General features: G+C 39.8%; 1 protein-coding gene across 13 annotated transcripts in view; it reads left to right on the forward strand.

Moving 5' to 3' along the window:
• LOC140482942 (transcriptional-regulating factor 1-like) overlaps window positions 1–24,562 on the forward strand; it is a 280,570-nt gene that overhangs the window by 126,365 nt on the left and 129,643 nt on the right. For 9 of the 13 annotated variants that reach the window (XM_072580708.1, XM_072580716.1, XM_072580706.1 and 6 more), the window contains one exon: window positions 18,320–18,373. The exons of the other annotated variants lie outside the window; for them this stretch is intronic. The gene's annotated coding sequence lies outside the window, so the exon portion shown is untranslated. The remainder of the gene's footprint in view (window positions 1–18,319; window positions 18,374–24,562) is intronic. 13 annotated transcript variants of the gene reach the window in all.

Genomic DNA, 24,562 nt, shown 5'->3' on the forward strand with positions numbered 1-24,562 from the left:
CTAACCTTTCAGTAATCGCTATGAGCCTCAGTCAAATTGTGAATTTACAACCTTCCCGCTACCATAATTGAGGATGGGGAAAGCAGGCAACTATTTAATTTCTTTAAAAGCCATGATACAGTATCCAGAAACAACCATTGTAACAGACCAGAATTTTATTTTTCAACTCTGACATGGGCAAGCTGTTTTATTTTCAGTTACTTTTAAAGTCTTGAGATTTAAATGTCATGAATTTTGTCAGTTTTATTTACCTTACCTGCCCATTTATATGAAGCATTTGTATGTCTTTCAGTTAAAATATGGCACCCTCTGTGATAATGCCCTTGCCACAATGAAAAACTGGGACTGTCTAAGCTCAGGACTGGGTTCACTTGGACTTGCTGAGTTCCGATTTCCTGTTGGTGTGAGTCTTACCTCCCCCATCTTTATCCTGAGCAAATACAGAATTAGTTGGGAAAAGGTGGAACTTCCAGTTTGGGGTCTTGTCTGCTGAATATGACTACAGTCTATTTTCTTTTCCTTTGTTTCAACTGGAAGCCTGTTTTCTTCATCACCTGAACTTGGTTTCTCCAACACCCATTGTTCAGAGTTTCTCCTTTACACACATTCCAACCTGTTAAGAATTGCATCTTTCAGACCTTTGTCTCACTTTAAACATCTTGTCCCTCCAACCCCAACATTCACCACCTTCTGTACTTGAGTCACACAAACTTCCCTTCTCAATCATTCTGCCTTGCCTTCTTGAATTATCTCTGAAAAACAGTCCTTATGCTTTATGTTTATCAGAGTTATGAAAGGACAATTCTCTGGGTCTTGCTTGCCCTGTTTGGAATTCTTCTCTTAGATATTAGGCATGGAGTGATTTCATAGCTTGAATGTCATTGTTCATGCAATTTGGAAATTGAGTTTTAAAAAAAAAACTTTCTAAAACATTTGCATTGTTGGAAAATTAGGCATTTAACTGAAAGTGGGAAAAAGCTGTTCATGGGAGATCCAAGATATCCCTTTATTGTCAATCTTTTCATCATAAACTGGATAATAGACATGACTTTTGATTGCATCAAATGGTGAAAAGGATGGCAGTTGGGAGACAAAATTGACACTAATATTGCTGGATGTGATGAGATTGAAATGATATTTCAGGTGCTGTTTTGGTACTGTTCTGCAAGTTAACTCCTGATGTTACCAAATTTGTTTTTGTTATGAGGGAATAAAATTGAAGCATTTGGTATTCCAGAAATAGTATATTTTCTTGTTTCTGTCTCCTGTTCCCATGTCTTCCACAATTCATGTATTTTTCGAAACAATTGAATATTTTTTTCAAATTTCATCAAAAATTTCAAGTAAATCTCTAGTCAGTTGAGCAGAGAGAGAATAGGGTGTAGGAAGGAATTTACTTATGTCATGATTATTTCGGCCTGTGAATGCTGACACAGTATTTTGATTAAAAGTTTGTATTCTCTTTATGGGGAAGCTAGGCCCTGGATTATTTTTAAAAGATTGTAACAAAGGCAATTATAAAGCCATAAAAGCAGAGCCAATTCAGTGAATTGACAAGTGAAGTTTCAGCCCATAGGGATGCAATGATACCTATTTTATTTTAGAATTCACAGAACTCATGTCGTATAACAATTAGGTTAGATTACCTACAGTGTGGAAGCAGGCCCTTCAGCCCAGCAATTCCGCACCGATTCTCCGAAAAGTAACCCACCCAGACCCATTTCTCTCTAAGTAAAAACATTTCTCTCTGACTGATGCTCCTAACACTCTGGGTAACTTAGCACGGCCAATTCACCTGACCTGCACATCTTTGGACTGGGGGAGGAAAGCAGAGCACCCGGAGGAAACCCACGCAGACACAGAGAGAATGTGCAAACTCCACACAGTCGCCCAAGGCTGGAATCGAACCTAGCGCTGTGAAGCAGCAGTGCTAACCACTGAGCCACCGTGCTACCCTGGTATGAGAAAAAATCCAAGGGGCCGGCCCATCCACACTGGTTAACTGGAAGGTGTAAAGTGGTATCAAGTTAAAGACTAAGAGAAATTATTTCTTCCATAATATGGTGAGCTTGTGGAATTTGCTACCAAAAAGTATTGAGGCCAAAACACGTTTATAATTTCAAGGAGAAGTTAGATAATGCGCTTCATGGTGAAAGAGATCAAAGGATATGAGAGAAAAGCAGGAACAAACAATTGAGTTGGTTGATCAGCCGTATGCATATTGATGGTAGAGCAGGCTCAAAGGGCTCAATGTTCTATTTTAGATGACTTACTGTGTGGAAACAGGCCCTTCGGCCCAACAAGTCCACTCTGACCCGCCAAAGTGCAACCCACCCAGACCCATTCCCCTACATCTACCTCTGCCCCTAACACTATGGGCAATTTAGCATGGCCAGTTCACCTAACCTGCACATCTTTGGACTGTGGGAGGAAACCGGAGCACCCGGAGGAAACCCACGCACACTGGGAGAATGTGCAAACTCTACACAGATTACCTACAGTGTGGAAGCAGGCCCTTCAGCACAGCAATTCCACACCGATTCTCCGAAGAGTAACCCACCCAGACTCATTTCTCTCTAGGTAAAAACATTTCTCTCTGACTAATGCTCCTAACACTGTGAGGTGGGAATTGAACCCAGGTCTCTGGCGCTGTGAGGCAGCAGTGCTAAACACTGTGCCACCGTGCCACTATTTCTACTCCTATGTTTTATATTTTTATGCAAGAGCCCTCTGACAGACTGTGTCTCTTAAAGATGGATTGCAAGATGTAACACGTCACTGATTAATAGTCAACTTTAAGCATTGTTTTCTTCAAGTTGTTTTGCTTCATTGGAGACTGAGCATTATTGTCAAACAGCACCATTGACAACTGTCATCCCTACACAAAACTTTTGTCAAGACCAAATAGTTAATTTCTTTTACTTCCAGTAATGTTCAAATTTAGTTGCTTGACTTTATACAGAAATGTCTTTTGATAACTTACTTTATTTCCTTCTGCCCCTTCTATGATGGGAATAGGTTTTTGTTGCCTCTTGATGACTCATCTGATGTCAACCTCCTCCTTCCCCAACTTTGTTTTATTACAGGAAACAATAATTTTATAATTGTACCATAATATGTTTAATCATGATCCCAACTTGCCACCTTGTGTAACAATCCCTTAAAGTGAAGTACGGTTTTCTTTTTGGTTGTGATTTAAGTAAAGTGCATTGTCAGACTGAATCCGTTTGGAACAAGATTTAATAAATGGGAACATCCATTAAGGACTATGAACCACTTGATGTGAAACAGTATATCGAGTTAACTATTTGTCTTTTTCAGGCACATGTGTTGCAAGATATCAATTTTTCTTCAGTTTGGAGAGACATTAATTGGGCCGACATTATGCTTATCTGTGTGGAGATTGTCACAAATTAGTTCCAAGTAGATAGAGCATTGCTTAATACAAAAGTTGTGCTCAAGGTTCTGGAGTTGTAAGTAGGATATTACCTTCAGAATGGTTTACTGGTTAACAGACAGCATGCAGAGTAGGAGTTCTAATGTGTCATTTTTCAGGTTGACAAGCTGTGATTATTAAGATACGGCACGGATAAGTGTTTTTGCCGAGCTGTTGCCAATCTGTATCAATAGTTTAGATGTTAGGGATAAAAAGTAAAGATTTGAGATTATCCAAAACTAGAGTGGAAGTCTGAATTGTGGGAAAGATGCAAAGATGCTGCAAGAGGAAGAGATAGTAACATCTTAAAAAATGTCAGTATTCCAGAGGAGGAAGTGCTGCATGTCTTGAAATGCATAAAGATGGATAAATCCCCAGGACCTGATTAAGTGCACCCGAGAACTTGGTGGGAAGATAGGGAGGTGATTGCTGGGCCACTTGATGAGATATTTGTTTCGGGGATAGTCACAGGTGAGGTGCCGGAAGACTGGAGGTTGGCTAAGGTGGTACCACTACTTCAGATAGTAAGGATAAGCCAGGGAACTAGATACCGATGAGCCTGATGTCAGTGGTGGGCAAATTGGAGGGAATCCTGAGGCACAGGATGTACATGTATTTGGAAAGGCAATTAGGGATAGTCAACATGACTTTGTGCATGGAAATCATGTCTCACAAAGTTGATGGAGTTTTTTGAGGAAATAACAAAGAGGGCAGAGCAGTCGATGTGATCAATACGGACATCAGTCAGGCGTTCAACAAGGTTCCCTATGGGAGACTGATTAGCAAGGTTAGATCTCATGGAATACAGGCAGAACTAGCCATTTGGATACAGAACTGACTCAAAGGTAGAAGCCAGAGGGTGGTTTTGGTGGAGGGTTGTTTTTCAGACTGGAGGCCTGTGACCAGTGGAGTGCCACAAGGATCGGTGCTGGGTCCTCTACTTTTTGTCATTTACATAAATGATTTGGATGCGAACATAAGAGGTACAGTTAGTAAGTTTGCAGATGACACCAAAATTGGCGGTGCACAGGACAACAAAGAGGGTTACCATGATTACAATAGGATCTTGACCAGATGGGTCAATGGGCTGAGAAGTGGCAGATGGCTTTTAATTCAGATAAATGCGAGGTGCTGCATTTTGGGAAAGCAAATCTTAGCAGGACTTATACACTTAATGGTAAGGTCCTAGGGAGTGTTGCTGAACAAAGAGACCTTGGAGTATAGGTTCATAGCTCCTTGAAAGTAGAGTCACAGGTAGATAGGATAGTGAAGACGGCGTTTGGTATGCTTTCCTTTAATGGTCAGAGTATTGAGTACAGGAGTTGGGAGGTCATGTTGCGGCTGTACAGGACATTGGTTAGGCCACTTTTGGAACTTGCATACAATTCTGGTCTCCTTCCTATTGGAAAGATGTGAAACTTGAAAGGGTTCAAAAAAGGTTTACAAGTATGTTGCCAGGGTTGGAGGATTTGAGCTATAGGGAGAGGCTGAACAGGCTGGGCTGTTTTCCCTGGAGTGTGGGAGGCTGAGGGGTGATCTTACAGAGGTTTATAAAATCAAGAGCAGCATCCATAGAGTAAATAGACAAACTCTTTTCCCAGGGGTGGGAGAATACAGAACGAGAGGGCATAGGTTTAGGGTGAGAGGGGAAAGATATAAAAGCGACCTGAGGAAGTGGTGGAGGCTAGTACAATAGCAACATTTAAGAGGCATGTGGATGGGCATAGGAATAGGAAGGGTTTGGAGGGATATGGACCAGGTGCTGGCAGGTGGGACTAGATTGGGTTGGGTTATCTGGTTGGCACGGATGAATTGGACCAAAGGGTCTGTTTCCGTGCTGTATATCTCTATGACTCTATCTATTGTGTATCACTTCCATACTCCAGAAATCTATGAAATATTGAATTTTTGATGAAGATAATTGTTTGCAATTCCATGTTGTTTTTAACAACATCATTTCGGTAAAGGCAAAACTGTAGTGATTATATCTCACTTTTCCAGTTGCATTATATTTCTGTGCGTTGATCCTAACATTTTCTTGTGTGGCACATTGAATTTAAACAGTGAACAAGCTGAACCATTTAGTTTAATTCATATTGTCTGTGCATGATCTTTAGCTATGCTACATCTGACCTTCTCTTCACTGAAGGAAGAGCCAGGCAGATGAAAATTGCTGCTGAAATGTGTGTTTCTGAATGCAGTTGCTCAATGTGGGTCAAAGGACAAGACATCTGCTTCATCTCTTGAATGAAGTAATCTGCAAAACATCATCTAGGCCTGAATATGAATGATAGCAGCTTGTATGAAGGAATAGACATTGTTTTGCAATTATGCATCAGTAAACTTGCAAGTGGCGGTGCCTATGAAGGAAATAAAGAAGATTTAATGAGAGATTGATCTTTTTCTCCATGCTCAACTTTGAAAGAATAAAATGGCACATCTGGATTGTTAAGGCTGCAACTTCTTTCCCACTTTATTTAATTTGTGGATAAAATTGCTGGATCACATTACATTTATTTTCTACTTATACAGTTTGGAAAATCTACAAGGCTTGGATTTGTTTTGCATCCGGACAGATCGCTTAACTATTCTATAGTGAATTCATGCAATGATTGTTGTTCAGGCACATGCAGATTTGGAGAAGTTGATCTTGTATTTTTATTCCGTTTCATAAATAACTTTAGAAACCACATGACGCCAGGTTATAGTCCAACAGGTTTATTTCAATGTGCAAACTTTCGGAGTGCTGTTCCTTTGTGAGGAAGCTCGTGGAGCAGGATCGTAGGACACAGAGTTCAGAGCAAAAGATTTGCTGTAAATTCTGTGTCTTATGATCCTCTTCCACTAGTTGCCTGACAAAGGACCAGCCCTCCAAAAGCTTGAACTTGCAAATAAACCTGTTGGACGATAATCTAGTGTCATGTGGTTTTTAACTTTGTCCACCCCAGTCCAACACTGGCACCTCCATATCATAAATAACTTTGACAGCCTTATGATGTTGCATTGTACAGTGCCCAGTCATGAATGAATTTGACTACCACATTAGATGCATGGTGATAATAGAAATGAATAAGGATTTGTTTAGTATTATTTAATTCAAATAATGGAATGTAAGATGATTGTTTATCATGTATACTATTTGAGTTTGTTTTTATTTTCAATTGAATGTGATATAAGCAAAGTTAGACTCTCAGAAGTGGAAATTTTCTAAGTACCCTATTGTGAGTGCAAAGTAAGAATGAAAATGTAACCTGATTGTGTTCTGTGGTTAGTAGGTTTCCTCTACACACATACAGTAACATGAACCATTTACTGAAACTGTGGTCGAAACTTTTGTACAATATATAATTTCTTGTAAAAGTGGTGAATTCTGTAGTACAGTAGTTCACAACCCACTGCTGCACTCATTCAAGTCAAAGATGGATTTTCTTTTACATTTGTCGCTGTTACTGAAAATACCAGAAGCAGAAAATTCAATAGGGAATGACCAGTTTTACGAGTATGAATTGTTGAAGTTTAGCTGAATGCATACTGTTCAATGCTGTATACCACCTTGTCATATCTAGCCATAAATTGCACTTGAATCCTTTAGTTCTTCTCTATTTGGGTTTGTCATATCTCCCAGTAAGATATTAGTAAGGAAAACCAACAAGTGATCATGGATCATACCAAGGCATAGCCCATTCAAATTGAAAATAGATTGGTAATGCATTCTATACTTGGAAAACGTATGTTCATGAGAGAAATATGATTGAAATGAAACTGGAAATAAAACACTTTAAGAATTTTAGCATGTGTATTTTATGGTACTGAACTCGGAGCTTCACATTGCTGATCCTATGAGGTATTAATAGTGAATTTAGTTTTAGGCCAATTTTACGTTATGTTGTAGAAGCTGAAGGGAAAACCCATGAGTTCTGCTCATTCTGAAGTTTCTAATTTCCTGCTGATTTCATTTGGATATTTCTGGGTTTAAATTAGTTGAAATTCTGCATTTGATATTTCTGGCAATTGTCGGTGCCCACTGTCCGCAAATGAATAAGGGTATTTTTGAAAGGCATAGAATTTAAATTCCACTATTCTATTCAAAGGGTACTTGAGTATTGTGAATAGCACATAAGATAAGGACACTGTCAAGTGTAGGCTCAGCTTGAACCAAATAGGTACCGAAAGCAGGTGGAGCATGTCATGTGATTACAGTTGGCTCTATTGCCAAGAGAAGAAACAGATTAGTCCCATCCCCATCTTTGGCTGACATTGCACCAACTTCCTACCTTGCTTGAAACTGATAACAAAAAATGCAAATATAACCTTCAATTTATGCGGAGTTTTCAGTTAAAGATCATTCCTGCTTCTGTAAAGATGCTTTTCTGTATAAAAGTAGATATTTTCCTTGAAATTGTTTCTCATTTGTCTTGAAGATATTTTCAATTGTGAACAGTGAAATCGCTGCACAACTGGGACTTTATAGATTCAGTTTCAACAACATGGAATTGTTCCTTGGCTTCTTCATAGACACATTATAACACAGTATAACACTGATCATTCACGGCTACAGGTATTTGCATTTTATTTTACAAATAGTAAATAGTGATAGAGATGTGCAGCATGGAAACAGACCTTTCATTCCCACTCGTCCATGCTGACCACATATCCTAAATTAATCTAATCCCATCTGCCAGTATTTGCCTCTAAACCTTTCCTATTCATACACCGTCCAGGTGCCTTTTAAATTTGTCATTGTACCACCCTCCTCTATCACTTCTGCCAGCTCATTCCAGACATGCACCACTCTGTGTGAAAAAGTTGTCCCTTAGGATCCTTTTAAAGTTTTTCCTTCTCACCTTTAAACCCTCTAGATTTGGACTCCCCCACCCTGAGGAAAAGATCTTGTATACTCAGCCTATCCATGCCTCTCGTGATTTTATCAACCTCTATAAGGTCCCTCGGACCTTGTCATTAAGTGCATAAGTCCTGCCCTGATTTGCCTTTCCAAAATGCAGCACATCACATTTTATATAAATTAAACTCTATCTGACACTCCTGGCTTAAAAATCTATTGGCATATTTCAACAAAACTTGTTTGACAGATATGGTATGGCCCAAGAAAGTAAGAGTTTGGAGAAATTGCAGAACCAGATCCCTGATACTTTCTTTACAAAGATGAATTAATTTTGCAAGTTTGGAGCAAGTTTACCTCCCTCGGTCCATGCCAACCAGATATCCAAACCCAATCTCGTCTCACCTGCCATATCTCTCCAAACCTTTCTTATTCATGTGCCCATCCAAATGCCTTTTAAATGTTGCAATTGTACTAGCCACCACTACTTCCTCTGGCAGCTCATTCCGTACACGTACCACCCTCCGCGTGAAATGGTTGCACATTAGGTCTCTTTTATGTCTTTCCCCTCTCACTCTAAACCTATGCCCTCCAGTTCTGGATTCCCCCATCCCAGGAAAAAGACTTGGTCTATTTACCCTATGGATGCTGCTCTTGATTTTATAAATATCTATAAGGTCACATCTCAGCCTCCAATACTCGGGGAAAACAGCCTAGCCTATTCAACCTCTCCGAAAGCTCAAGTCTTCCAACCCTGGCAACATCCTTGTAAATCCTTTTTGAACCCTTTCAAGTTTCGTCCTTGTGAACAGAGTTTTCAGAAAAGGTTGTTGATCTGGGTTGGCCTGAAGCTGCCTCAGTGAGATGGGACCACTTTATGTATTTCTATTTTCAATTCTGTAATTACATTACATAAACTAGGCAGAGAAAGCCTCCAGGAAGAGCTGTGATATTGGAATAATGTTGAATTAGCATGGCATGGCAGAGTTACGTACTGAATGTCCTCTTTGCTTGTTTACCTGTTCTTTAAAACCAATGTACTAGCCACTAGCTCTAACATGCCTGGTTAGAGAGTTCCATGTTCCTATCCAGGTAAGAGATAGTGATGCACAATTGTGAGAAAAAATGCAGGAGAGTAATAGCAGTAAGTCTTTTGGTTTACTAAGTTATTATTGAGAAGAGATCAAATGCTGTTAAGTCTTTTGAACTTTTAGAATTGACAATGAAGATGTTGACTCTTAAAGTGTTAATAATTAGGGTCATTGCTGGTGAGTAGCACAATAGACTTGTGGTAATGTCATACAGGGAGGAAGTGAGCACTGCAGATGCTTGAGATCAGTTGAAAAGTGTGGCGCTGGAAAAGCACGACAGGTCAGGTGGCACCCAAGGACCAAGAGAATCGACACTTCAGGCAAAAAGCCCTTGCGTCATACAGTCAGTGATATTTTTAATGATCCTGTTCAAGCTTGTAATGGCACGCAATACTAGAGCAGGTAGCTGGAAACCAGGCCTTCTGTTCAGGGCATTACCATTGCACCAAAGATCCACCACTGAGTCTCATGTTAAATACCAGCCTTTTAGTATTGTGAAAACATTACAAGCCTAATGGACATTAACATGCTAGTTTTTGTTTTGAAATGGAGCTAAGTAAATGTACTTACGTGATCATTTGTCTTACTTGTAACTAATTTGCAAATACCTAAATGAAGAATTGTCCCAGTTACATGTTTTAATTTTCTAATTGAATCAAATGCATATTGAATATGATGTGAGGCTGTGTTAAAAATCTGAATAGGTCTTGTTGTGAGATATTTTGCGACTAGGTTTATTGAATCTCAGAAGTGTTATGCTGTAGAAAGAGGCCATTTGACCTATCATGCCTGCATTGGTTTGTTACATGAATGTCGTTAGGATAGTTGCTAATCACAAAATGTAGTTTGTTACTCTCTTGCTTCCCAATCACATTTGTTCACTATGATTCCCAGAGGGTTGACTTCATCAGAGCCAGTCTTTCAAATGCTATTCTTTGTGTGCTGACTGAATGATGTCTTCACATATCAATAATCACAGATGAAGTTAAAACATATTCTGATACAATTTCTCAATTGTTTATTTTCCAGCTGAAATCACTGGGTGGCACTTGTGCCTGCGAGTTAGAAAGTCATGGGTTCAAGTCCCATTCCAGAGATGACTTCATATGACACAGGCTGGCATTTCAATACTGAGACAATGCTGCCAAGTTGTTCTGTCTTTTGGATGACATATTTACCCAATATGTTGTCTGCTTGCTTGGTTGGAGAACAGGAAAATGTTATGTCTGTGCCATGACTATTATTTATCCTTCAGCTTTGATGAATAAAGTCCTTGCTAAAAGAAAAATAGTTGTCCGATATTACAACTGAACTTCAAAGGTACTTAGTTGCTTGTGAAGCACTTAAGGAAATTCCGAAGTTGTGAAAGAAAAGAAAACTCTTTTCTTTGACATGGAATATGCAATATGAAGTTATCAATAATTTCTTGCCCCCTTTCAAAATCAATTCTTCAACAGATTGATTTGATATTTTGCAGTTCCTCATTTGTATTTATTTTCTTGGCAAGAATAGCACAGAATTGATTATTGCAAATTGCATTTGCCGAATGTTCGGCCAGCAAAGATTGCACTGGTCCTTGAGTTTTCACCAGATGTTGGCATGTTTGGGAACAGTTTAATTCACAGCAGACATTATCTGCATTCTTCAGTGGATTGGGTTTGGATATCTGCTGAACTTGAGTTTGGACTCAACACATTTAATTCTATTTCTCTTTCCTGAGTTTCTCTAGCATTTTCTGTATTCCTTGCTGATTGAAATTCATTGCTGACAAGAATTCTATTTTTAGGGAGCCAAATTTGTGTACCAAACGTTCAGCCTCCAGAATATTAAAAATATGCTGTTCAAGTAACATGCATAGATGTACAGTATTTCGAGATTGCCAACTATTGTAGCCCATCAGAATCACATACAATGTAGTTACTCATGTCTGGTCACCAATTGTAATTTCAGTTTGCTATCATTCAGAAGCAGGACACTCAATTGTTGCCTCACTCCCTTGGCTTTTCTTCTCTCAGGACACTGAGGTTAATTACAAAAGCCTTAATGCTTCTCTAGTTGCAAAAATAATATTGGCAAGGTTTAAAACGACTCAAGAATAGAGTAGAATAGCTTTTTATTTGTCATTTCTGCCAGATACAACGGATACAATAAAAATGACTCAGCGTTCCTCCAGTACTACGTGGACAGCACAAGCTACCAAATCGTACACAACATAAGTGCAAAACATGCAGGTTACAATCTAACAGAAGAATGATTAATAAGAAGACATTTTTCTCACAGCAATGCAAAAGAATTTCAGATGGGAAAGAATCCAATTATATTGTGTTAAGGAGCCTGATGACTTGGGGGAAGAAACTGTTGCACAGTCTAGCCGTGAGAGACCATATGCTCCGGTATCTTCTGCCAGATGGCAGGAGGGAGAAGTGTTTGAGTGAGGGGTGTGTGGGGTCTTCTACAATGCTCTTAGCCTTTCGGATGCAGCATGTGGAGTAAGTGTCTGTTATGGAGGGGAAAGACACCTCGAAGATCTTCTCAGCTGTCCTCACTATCCGTCATAGGGTCTTACAATCCATGACCGTGCAATACCTGAACCAGGCAGTGATGCAATAGCTTAGGGTGCCCTCAGTGAAGCCTCTGTAGAATGTGGTGGGGATGCAGGGTGGGAGACCATCTTTCCTCGGCCTGAGCAGAAAGTAGAGTTGCTGCAGGGCTTTCTTGGCTTTTGGAGCTGGTGTTGAGCGTCTAGGTGAGATTCTCCCCCAGGTGCACCAAGAAATTTGGTGCTCTTCATGATCTCCATGGGGGGGGGGGGGGGCGGGGGGCTCCATTGTCCATCAGACAGTGGTTGCTCCATGCCCTCCTGAAGTCAATAACCATTTGTTCCATCTTGTCCACGTTCAGAGACAGGTTGTTGGCTCTGCATCATTCTGTTAGCCGCTGCACCTCCGCTCTGTACGCTGACTTAGCATTCCTGCTGATGAGAATCGTATGATACAGTCGTATCATCAGCGAACTTGATGTGATTTGACCTGTGCATCGCTGCACAGTCGTGTCTCAGCAGGGTGAACAGCAGTGGACTGAGCACACAGCCTTATGGGGCCCCTTGTGCTTAGTATATTGGTGTTGGACATGCTGTTCCCAATCTTGACTGACTGAGGCCTCCCAGTCGGGAAGTCCAGGATCCAGTTCAAAGGGAGGTATTTAGGCCCAGCAGGCTCAGCTTTCCAATCAGGTGCTGAGGAGTGGTAGTGTTAAATGCAGAACTGACATCTATGAACAGTATTCTGATGTAGGTGTCCTTCTTCTCCAATTGGGTGAGGGCCAGATGGAGGGTGCTGGAAATGGCATCATCTGTTGAGCGGTTGTGTCAATATGCAAATTTCATGGTGTCTTGTGACGGCGGCCGTAGGATCTTAACAAGCCTCATCACGAGCCTCTTGAAGCACTTCATGCTGGTGTAAGCACAACACTGGTAGTCATTGAGACAGGACGCTGAAGACTTCTTCGGAACAGTGACGATGGTAGCTTCTTTGCAGTATGTTGGAACTATGAAGCAGCTCAGGGAAATGTTGAAGATGTCTGTGAGAACATCCGCAAGTAATTTAATATGCCAGCTGATTCACTTATTTTTATCCAGTAAATTGAGGTTACTTGCCTTTATAACACTCAGAAAATAACAGAACACTTGCAAAGTGAGCTTGTACCTAAAGTCACTTCACTTAAAAACTACTAAACTGTCTGTGAATTACTTTGGAAAATCTTAGTGGTATGAAAGGTGGTATATCCATTCCAATTATTTCCTTTTGATTACTGTCACAATCTTCTTCACCTATTCTGTTGACTAATTCCCTGTCTACCCAACTCCCAACAACATCAAGTTGCTCCATAACAGGGCTTGAGTATACCAAGGCCATGTGCAGAAATGTTACTGAACCAATAGTTTAACACTAACCATGTAAGACTTTTCTCATGAAGATTATCAAAAGCTGTGTCAAAATGTTAAGTTTGAAGGGTATTTTGAAGAACATAGATCGAGATGTTGAGATTTATGGAAGGAATTCTAGAACTTGGAGCCAGGGCAACTCAGAATGTAACCATTAATGGTAGTACAATTAAAACTGGAGAGTGGGAAGGTCATCCTTTCTGTGAAAAGATCATTGGATGGTAAGCTTTGATTTTACCCTGGCCTCTCCCTTCTGTGTTCAAAATTCAGTGCCACTTACTCATTAAAGAGGAGTCTTCTCCAGATGAAGATATTTTAAGACTGTTCTTAAAGCTGTAACATAATGAGGGTAGGTCTTCAGCTTAAGAAGAAGAAAAGTAAGTGAAGAAAATTGGAGGCATCCAGGGTTAATTTTGTAACATCAAGACAGAATGCAAATTTAATAGACAGTTTTAAAAGCACTGAAAGTATTGCCTTAACTGCAATGCATTTATTTTAAGCATATACTCTGTTATTGTTGCAATTCCCAATTCAGGCTGATGTCTTTTGAACGAAAACAAAAGTTATTGGAAAAGCTCAGCATGTCTGGCAGCATCTGTGAAGAGAATTCAAAGTTAACCTTTTGGGTCTAGTGACCCTTCCACTGGGGACCCAAAAGGTTAACTGATTTCTCTGCACAGATGCTGCCAGACCTGCTGAGCTTTTCCAGCAACTTCTGTTTTTGTTTCTGATTTACAGCGTCTGCAGTCCTTTGGTTTTTGTTTTGATGTCTCTTGAAGCATTTTCTCACTGCTTCAGTTCCCTGCCCTAATTAGACTCACTAAAGAGAACTGGCAATGCATTTCGCTATTGTTCTGGAAAGTGGTTTCGTATATTTCAGTTTTCAGTGAAGTCTCGATCCTGGCCCAGGCTGATGAAATGAAATTTCTCCATGTTTGTTGGTGTTGATAGTGTACTGTAATGTGAGTCTGACAAGTTCTTCTTCAGCATAACTCCCAATGTTGCAAAATCGATGCCAAGTTTTAACTAAATTGCTAATTGTACTTCAAGAACCACTTTTCAACTATTGCTAAAGTGTTCTATTGGCCTTAGAGAAGTTTATAAAATTAATGAGGAGTATAGATAGATAGAGTTAATAGTAATTGTCTTTTCCTGAGAATGGGGGATTTCAAGACTAAGGTGAGAAGAGAGAGATTTAAAATAGACATTGGGCATAATTTTTGCACAGAGGGTGATTGACGTGTGGAAGTGAGAAAGTGGTGAATGTGGCTACAATTCCAACATTTAAAAGACATTTGGATAAGTTCATGAATAGGAACGGTTTGGAGAGATTTGGGCCAGGAACAAGCAATTGGAAGTAGTGTAGTTTGGGATTAGTGTAGTTTGGGATTATGTTAGGCATGGATTAGTTGGACCAAAGGGTCTGTTTCTGTGCTTTATGACTTTGACTCTATAATTCTCCATGCAAAGAAATTTCTGCTAACTCTTCTTTCTCTCTCTGACCATATTAAGGGGATTACTCAGTTGAATTTAACAAGACGAATTTTGCTGTTTGGTTTGATTTATCGAAAATTTTCTCAAGTATTTTATGCTCAGGACTTCAATCCAATTACTTCTGTTTCATGTGCCTTCTGCCTCCTTGCTCCTCAGTGAAAATATTTCTCAATTGTAAACTTCCCAATTTTTGATGCATTATTGTTTCACTAATTTATATTGCTTCATTGAAATGTTTCTTGCCAGTAATCAAGACTACATAACCCACTGGTAAAACAAAATTAGCGATATTTTCAGAGAGTAATAACTTCAGTAATTTAGAGTCACAGAGGTGTACAGCACGAAAACAGACCCTTTGGTCCAACTTGTCCATGCCGAACAGATATCCTAACCTAATGTAGTCACATTTGCCAGAGCTTGGCCCATATCCCTTGAAACCCTTCATATTCATACACCCATCCAGATGCCTTTTAAATGTTGCATTCGTACTAGCCTCCACCTCTTCCTCTGGCAGCTCATTCCATACATGCACCATCCTCTGTGTGAAAAAGTTGCCCCTTAGGTTCCTTTTATATCTTGTCCCCCCTCACCCTAAACCTATGCCCTCTAGTTCTGGACTCTCCCATCCCAGGGAAATAACTTTGTCTATTTATCCTATCCATGCCCCTCATAATTTTATAAATCTCTATGAAGTCACCCTCGCCTTCCAACGTTCCAGGTAAAACAGCCTCAGCCTATTTAGTCTCTCCCTATAGCTCAAATTCCCCCAACCCTGGCAACATCCTTGTAAATCTTTTCTGAATCCTTTCTAATTTCACAACATTCGTTCGCTAGGAAGGAGACCAGAACTGCACGCATTATTTCAAAGGTGGCCTGACCAACATCCTGCACAGCCGCAACATGACCTCCCAACTTCTCTACTCAACGCTCTGACCAATAAAGGAAAGCATACCAAATGCCGTCTTCGCTATCCTGTCTACCTGTGCCTCTACTTTCGAGGAACTATGAACCTGCACTCCAAAGTCTCTTTGTTCAGCAACACTTCCCAGGACCTGACCATTAAGTGTATAAGTCCTCCTCTGATTTGCTTTTCTTGCAATTATTTACATTAAACTCCATCTGCCATTCCTTAGCCTATTGGCCCATCTGAACAAGATCCTGTTGTAATCTTTTTTATTGTTCCCTACACCTCCAACTTTGGTGTCATCTGCAAACTTAGTGACTATACCTCCTGTGTTCATGTGCAAATCATTTTATGTAAATGGCAAAAAGTGAATCCAGCACTGATCCTTGTGGCACACCACTGATCACAGGCCGCCAGTCTGAAAAGCAACCCTCCACCACGACCCTCTGTTTTCCACCTTCTACTGTCTCAAGCCAGTTCTGTATCCAAATTCTAGTTCTCCCATGTGATTCCACGTGATCTAATTTTGCTAACCATGAGGAACCTTATTGAAAGCCTTACTGAAATCCGTATAGATCACGTCAACCGCTCTGCCCTCGTCATTCCACTTTGTTTCTACTTTAAAAAACTCAACCATATTCGTGAGATGCGATTTCCCACGCGCAAAGCCATGTTGACTATCCCTAATCAGTCCTTGCCTTTCCAAATACATGGTAAAAACAATGACTGCAGATGCTGGAAACCAGATTCTGGATTAGTGGTGCTGGAAGAGCACAGCAGTTCAGGCAGCATCCATGGAGCAGCGAAATCGACGTTTCGGGCAAAAGCCCTTCATCAGGAATATTCAGGAAGGATTATTCCTGATGAAGGGCTTTTGCCCGAAACGTCGATTTCGCTGCTCCTTGGATGCTGCCTGAACTGCTGTGCTCTTCCAGCACCACTAATCCTTTCCAAATACATGTACATCCAGTCCCTCAGGATTCCCTCCAACAACTTGCCCACCACAGATTTGATTCCATAGAATGCCTTCTTGCCTCGATCGCTAGCATTTTTGTCTCAGCTAGAAGTCCGCAGCTTCAAGCCCCACACCAGCACTTAAAATCAGTTGAAGTTTAAATTCCATCACAGCACTGTGGAAATGGTGCATTTTTATTAATATTTATACACATGGTCAGCATTTTGTATGTAAGAAAGTTTCTGATACAATATGTAAGTTTTAAGAAGGCCTTTCAATGCAATGCCATGTGAGATTTTTGAACCACACTTTGCTCGTAAATGGAATTTAAAATTTCATTTAATACAACATTTTCCATTGATAAACTTTCGTAGTACAAATCACTTCTAGTTTTTTTTTAAAATACCCAGAGGTTGGTTTTGTTTTATATCAGCAAAGTCTGATGACACATTTCTGAAGCTTAATTTAGTTTTACTGATTCTAAATTAAAAAGATAGATGATGAAAACTTTGTTACAGTAAATTAGTTTTAATTCTTTGACTGCACCACATTATTGATATTGTAATAAATATCTAGTAAAGTCCTTGCCAGACTAATGTCATGTCAAAAAGCTTAAATTGAACTAAGCATGTTTTATGAGGCAAGCAAAATACTAGAAATCTGAAATAAAACCTAAAATGTTCAAAAGACTTAGTAAATCCTGTGTTTTAGGAGATTGGAGATCTGCCCTGTGCACGTTTAACCGTTATGAAATTTTGTTTGGAAGTGAGACTTGAATTAGTGCTAGTATCCAGTTCAAAGATATTCTGAAGAATACAAGAACTGACTAATAAATGCAAATGTGAAAATGTTCACACAGCAGAGTTATCAGCTTTTTAAAAAGAGTTCAGTTCCATTGTTGAGAGTGTGGTGCTGGAAAAGCACAGCAGGTCAGGCAGCAACTGAGGAGCAGGAGAACCGGGCATAGTTTCTTCATCAGGAATGCGGCAGCTCATTCTTGATAAAGGGCTATTGCCTGATATGTCAATTTCCTCTGCTCCTCAGATGCTGCCTGACCTGCTCTGTTTTTCTTCCACCACCACACACTCGACTCTGATACTGCAGCATCTGCAGTCCTCACTTTCTCCTGAGTTCCATTGTCCCTATCTTAGTTGGTTTTGTCACCTTAAAATATAAAATTACTTTGTGAATGATGATACTCCTGTATATTTTTAGGATTTTTCGGCTATTATTTTCAGTTTTTGAACATTTAAAATGGTGGAATATTACTGCACGTTCAAGCCATTTTTGGCTGATGTGCTTTGCAATTCTTTTTTGTGTTTATTGCATCAGGGTCTGCCACGTGCTGGATCTTAAAGCATCTGGAAAGTAACACTCTATACTGGATTTGGGAATTGGGTGATGCTGGGGAGCTGAAGTTTGGGAGGGGAAAGAAGTGAAAACGTTGAGATAAATTCTTTTTGTTTGTAGTGCCATTCATAACTAACTTGATTGATCTAATGGAATGGGGTGACATATTCCAAGGGAAATTCATTTGTAATGCATTCAGTGAAGATTGCTGTGAAGGTGATTTGAGATGAGATTTGTTTTCACACCAACTCTTGAAATTATTTGATATTTCTGCAATATGAATGAAATAATTTTTTTTTCCTCTAGACTTGGTGCCTAGCATTTGCAGTCAAACCTACCAGACTCTGAGATTCCCATAGTGTGAGTAAAATATCCTGCTTTTACAGTATTGATGCACAAATTGTTAAGTGGTGGCTGGCTAATAACATTTTTTTATTTATATTGACACCTTAAATGTAACAGCTCTCCCAAAATGCTTTACAGAGATGTTTCGAAGTAAAATTTATTGCAGAGTTACATAAGGCGATATTAGGTCAGCTGACTAAAAGCTTCATCAAAGAGGCTCCTTTTAAAGAGCATCTGTGAAGAGGAAAGCCATGTTCGAGATGAGGTATCAAGAGGGAATTCAAGGCTTAGGGCCAGCCTGTGAAAATGAGTGTAATCAGCTGTGGAATGATTTACATCAAGGGGTCATAACTGGATGAACTTGGATTATGATGCTGGAGGAGGTTGTGGAGTGAGGGCAAGATGAGGTCATTGAGCAATTTGGAAACAAAGATGAGATCAAGCCCTTACTTGATTGGAAGTCATAGCAGGGAATGAGGAACTGATGAATGAAGAGTGCTTATTTAAGGATGACAGAATATGGGGCATCAACCAGGATAATCAACTGGTCCAGAACTCTGAAAGAAGTGAATGAATGAAGGATTCAGCATCGAATGTGCTGAGGCAAGGCAATATTACAGAAATGGGGATAGTGGTCTTAATGATGACACAAAGATGAGGTTGTCAGCTTATTTTGGGTCACGTATGATATCAAGTTTGCAAACTATTTGGTTCGCTCCTTTTGAAAAGATTGGAAGGCAAGTGGTGCAGTCTTACATAGTGTCTACAGGTTAAGTGAGTGGACAGAATATGATCTAAGACAATCTGAGGTCTTTGGCAGGAAGAATAGAAATGTAGAATAGTATTTAAATGGGAGAAGACTGCAGTGGACTACAGCATAGGGATTTAAGGGCCCTAGTGCATGAATTGCAAAAAGCTTGTGTCAAGTTCAGCAGGTCAATAGGAATGAATATGGAAAACCAACCTGCCTTCCATTGACTCATTTTAAACTTCCTGCTGTCTCTGGGAAAACCAACATAATGGAAGTCCCCTCCCATCCCCATTATACTGTCTTAAACCCTTTCCCATTGGGCAGAAAAGTTTCAAAGCACATAGCAACAGATGTAAGAACAGCTTCTTCTCAGCTGTAATGAGATTTATGAGTGGATCTCTCATATACGAGAGTTGATCTTTCTCTGTGCCTTATCTGTAGCTGCAACACTATATTCTGCATTCTGTTCTGTTACCCTGATGTACTTATTAAATATGTTAAATGATTTGTTTGGATGGCAGGCAAAACGACACTTTTCACTGTATATCAGTGCATGTGACGATAATAAATCAAAACTAATAAATAAATAAATGACAGGTTATGGGGAAATGGTAAAAAGGTGGATTTGAATGTTACAAGATCAACCGTGATCTTACTGAAGAGTGGAACTGACTTAATTGGCTGACTTGTCCACTTCTGCACCTCTGTGTTATGGTCTTTTGGTTGAATCTCGGACTGTTGCCAGGACAAAGAATTGAGTTGACATTTGTAGTAGGTTTGAAAATTGATGGAATTTGGGTTGATGTCTGGTGCTAGTGTTGAATGACTTATGAGTTCCAGGCAATGATCATCTCCAGCAAGAGAGAATCCAACCAACCTCCCATGATGGTCACTGGTTACCTTTGCTGAATTCCCCTAATATCAACGACCCTGACAGTTGCTACTGACCAGAAATGGACTGGACCAGCCTTATAAATACTGTAGCTACAAGAAGTTCTGCAGTCAGTAACTCACTATGAACAAGGCACAAGTCAGGGCTATAACAGAATATTCCGCTCTTAGCTAAATGATGTACTTCCAGTCATGCTGGAGAGATGATAAATGGCAGAAAGGATCAATGAAGTCACAATAAATTATTTCACTTGGTAAATTATTTCACTTGGTAAATGGAGGAAAAGTTCTTCAATTCAAGATTTATGCACAAACTGTGCAAGATTACGGAGTGTCTGGAATGTGGGATACTTTGTTGCAATTCTGGATTCAAGCCAAATTGATTACAGCATTCAAAAAATATTGCAATGTTAAATTAAAGTGGTAAGGATAGAAAGTCTTGAGTTAACCATATTTGTCTGATATTATCCATTAGGTCATCTATTTGTGGAAATGGTACACTCATTACAGACATATGTGTAGGTAATCATAAGTTTGTTCAAACCCTTCAGGTTATACGACAGTTAGCTAGTCTTAGTTCTTATGTTTAAAATTCAGCGAAGTTCTTATATTTGCTCACTGTTGCTTCAGCACTGGTTTAAATCCTGAAAAAGAATCTTGCTGAGCTCAGTTCTGTTTGATTCTGATCCTGAATCTTTCCGGCTTCCCATTGCAATCTGATTCTTTTTCCTCTTGCATGTCTGAGATTATTCCTAAGGGATATATTTTGACAGAGGTCATTCTAAGTGCTAACAGTTACAGTGCTTGCATTCTGCAAAACTGTTGCTGGCCAAAGGCATCTCCTTTCTTGCAGTTAACCAAATGTTTATCCTGTCCTGCATTTCCTGTATTAGTCACAGTCCACAGAGCTGCTCATGTTTGGTGTTCCAGCCAACTTTTTCTTTCTTTTACCCCGATATCAGGCATCAAATGAGTGAACTATAAATTCAAATTTAGCAGCACTCTATTCTGTCTAAATGCCATTTCACTATGTGATGGAAGTCTGATGCAGGTAACCTCTGAGATTGTTATTGCTCCTAATGCGCAATATCTAAACACCCTTTTGCATCGAGTCAACTTTCCTTAATGTCTGTCTTGCCATGCCAAAACACATTTAGTCCTTTCCCTAACAAGTGAATTGCTTTGGGCTGTTCACAATAATCAGCCATAGTTACAAACTAAAGTATATGTAGGAATAATCATGTGTGATTAGTAACGAAATAACTGCAGTACACAAATACATTCAGACAAAACATAGAGCATACAGATAATCTAGACATTCAGTACAAAAATGGCGCAGTTTTGAAATTTAAAATGTCAAAAGGAACCAAAATATTGTATTAAATAGATGTACCACTGAATTGAACTTTTAATTGGATAGTGATTGACCTTGAGGATAATCTGTCCTCCATTTACTTGATATCACATGCTCTCATTTAACTTCCATGGAGTGAGAGATTGACTGGAATGAATAAATAAATAAATATATAATAATTCTCCATTTCTAAGATGGCGGTGGAGCAGTAGGGTTGTGTGTGAGCTGTTTGCCTGGGGCTCATTGGCTCCTATCTGCTTTGTTTTGTTTTAACTTATGCTCTTATTTTCTTTCACCTTTTCTTTGGGTTAGACCATGGCATGGGCTTGGCAGTGAGAGTGGGCCGTGGGCCATGTGCCGGAGGTTGGCAGCAGCAGTGACCGCAGCATATCCTGGTGATTAGATGTAGCAGCAGCAAGGATGCCCTTGTCTGGGGCCAGTGGTGGGGATGGCGGTTAATCTCCTCCGCCGATCGGAGGCAGCAGATTCTTCAACATGTTGGGGGTTCGCCAGTGCCGCCATGTTGGAAGACTGCTGGTGGAGTATGACTTTTGGCGTGGCAGTGGCCTGGCCTGGCACTGGAGCCAAGGAGTCCTGGTTGTAATAGGTCCAGAGCAGAGGCAGCTGGCATGATGGAGATGGAACTGGAGCCAGGGACCCCTGATTGCGGACATGGTAGGCTCAGTGCAGGGACTCCTGGTCATCGGCAAGGTGGTGGCAGCAGCAGAGTCAGGGACAGTGTGAGTACATTAGAGTTGGCATCGGTGAGGTGGGCCTAGTAATGAAGAGATGGCACCTAAAGAGTGGCGACCTACATTGGTGGCTCTAGTGCAGACGGCAGTGAGGTGGTGGAGGAGACGTGGCGGTGCAGGTCTCATGGTGGAGGCAACAGAAAAAAGACTCTCTTTTAGTTACATCTTTTTGATCTTGTTATTCTTAAACTATTGAAAATAGTGTTGGATTGTCGTGACAATTGAAGCCTTTCACTGTATTTTAATGTATTGTTCACTAAAATGCAAGTAGCAATAAATCATTCAAGTTCAACTGTGCAAATAATCCCTATAGTACAGAAACAGGCCATTTGGCCCATCAAGTCTGCACCAACCTTCTGATGAGCATTGTTCCACCCAAATCTAATATTAAAACAGACCTTGTTGGAAATTGTCAGCAAGTCCAGTCAAACCCTTTGCTGCGGGGAGGTAGTGTCCGGTTTTTTGTCACACCAATCCCTTTAATTCTTTTCATACAAAAGACAAGTATTTGTGAAAAACAAAAAGAATAGCAAACAAAAACCTTAGTGATACTGCTGTGCGAACGTTTTGACCTTGGCAACTACATTTATTTGCGAAAAAGGATATTTGCTTATTGCTCTCTGCTTCTGACCTTCATCCTGAAGTTTATGAGTGCATTCCAGTCTGCAGCATTTCTTGAATAAATAAGAACATTTCAAATTAAGTGTCACAAAGCTTTACAAGTCCCTGGCTTTAAAGGATTACAAGTCCACCTTCAGAAACCGAGAAGTTGTGCATCACATGGTGACGTTGTCAACTCCTCAACGTGCTCGATTATCCAATGTAGTACGAATGCTGCTCAATAATTGTAAAATAATACAACATTGACACAGGCTGTTCAGCCTACTAAATCTTTCAAAGAGCGATTCAGTAAGTCCTATTCCTCTTTCTCCACGTTTTTGTTGTTTTTCATGAATCCTCTAATACACACCAAAATAATACATCCAATTATCTATATCAGGCTGGGGTTTCAAGACTCAAGCCACTTGTATCAAAGATTTTATTCCTGCTTTGTTGACCCTTGAGCTCTCGGAAACGCTTTTTCATTATTTACTGTCTTAGCCTTCAATTATTTTAATTGTTTAAACAGCTTTTATAAAAGTTATGAAATTTTGGTCTGAAGCTTTAAGTTTATGAATAGCTGTAACTGCTATCTGCATAAGCTCAACCTGAATTTCTGATTTAAATTGTGACATTTGGTTCCTCACTACAGATGAGTGGTAAAAGAGATGGCAGCAGTGAAATTGGATTGGCCCCAAATACATAAAAAGTGTACTTTCTGAAGGAGAAAGGTCAATTTGTATGGTATCCACAGATGCTACATGATTACAAATGTGAAAAATCTTCATTTAAAAAATTTCAATTTGCAAATTTCCATCTGTAATATTTCGCATTTGTTGAATACATATTACTGGATCAATTTATCTTTCAAACACTTGATTCAAAAAGACCATACTCCTTGTTTTGGCATTCAGTTCTCATCATTCCATTTTAATCCCATTTGGCCATGTTTGATGTCAAATTTTACTTTGTTCCATAGTACCATGAAATCTCCCCTTGTAGATTTGGAGTTCAATAAACCATAGGAAGAAATAAGGCAACTTAGAGAATGGTTGTGTAATTGGCAAACGGATGTCAGTATGGCTCTGAGAGGTGTTATATTTTTGTTGGAAGATTGAGGGAGTCACGATTTCCTTGGAAAGTACATGTCTAATTTGGAAGAGCAGCAAAGGGATCTGGAGGAGTGTCAGCCCATTTCCCTCCTCAGTCAAAGTAAAACACCCAGAGACACAGTAGTTTTACGTCCTTCATCTTTATTCTGGGCTCTGGAGGGAGATAGAACAATTGCCCATGTGCACAGAGACATGAGTTCACTGTCTTCTCTGGAACAGCAGTTTCTCAATGAATTATATAGTCATTTTACAGGGAGGAGCAATCCAAATAAGGCAACATACTGATTGATTGGGTGACCATTACAATCAGCGAGTGCCAATAGCAAAGATTAAGCCATCTGCTGTTATGCAATGAATAACTGACTTCACATAATGAGTACTTTTCACTTTGTTAAATTGACCTCACATACTGAATGCTTCTCATATTACTAAATGGCTCTACATAATGACTGCTTTTCCACCTTGTTAAACCATTACCCTTGCCTCGAGCCCCCTATTGTAAACCGCAAGTTCTTATCTGATCTGATTCATGCTCCGCTAAACCTCTTATTTCACAAAAGTGGAACTTCACTCTTTCCCTGCCTGCTTATACCCTATTCACATTCTCATTCCCTCCTTTTATCATTTCATGATAACCAATGGCATTGCGAGCCTTCATAATACTCTGACAGCCAGTATTTAAGCAAGCTATTGACACACAGCGTACAATGATTATAACAACAAAAATTATTAGTCTGTTACTGT

Source organism: Chiloscyllium punctatum, chromosome 11, assembly GCF_047496795.1.
Source record: "Chiloscyllium punctatum isolate Juve2018m chromosome 11, sChiPun1.3, whole genome shotgun sequence".
NCBI classification, from domain to species: Eukaryota; Metazoa; Chordata; class Chondrichthyes; order Orectolobiformes; family Hemiscylliidae; genus Chiloscyllium; species Chiloscyllium punctatum.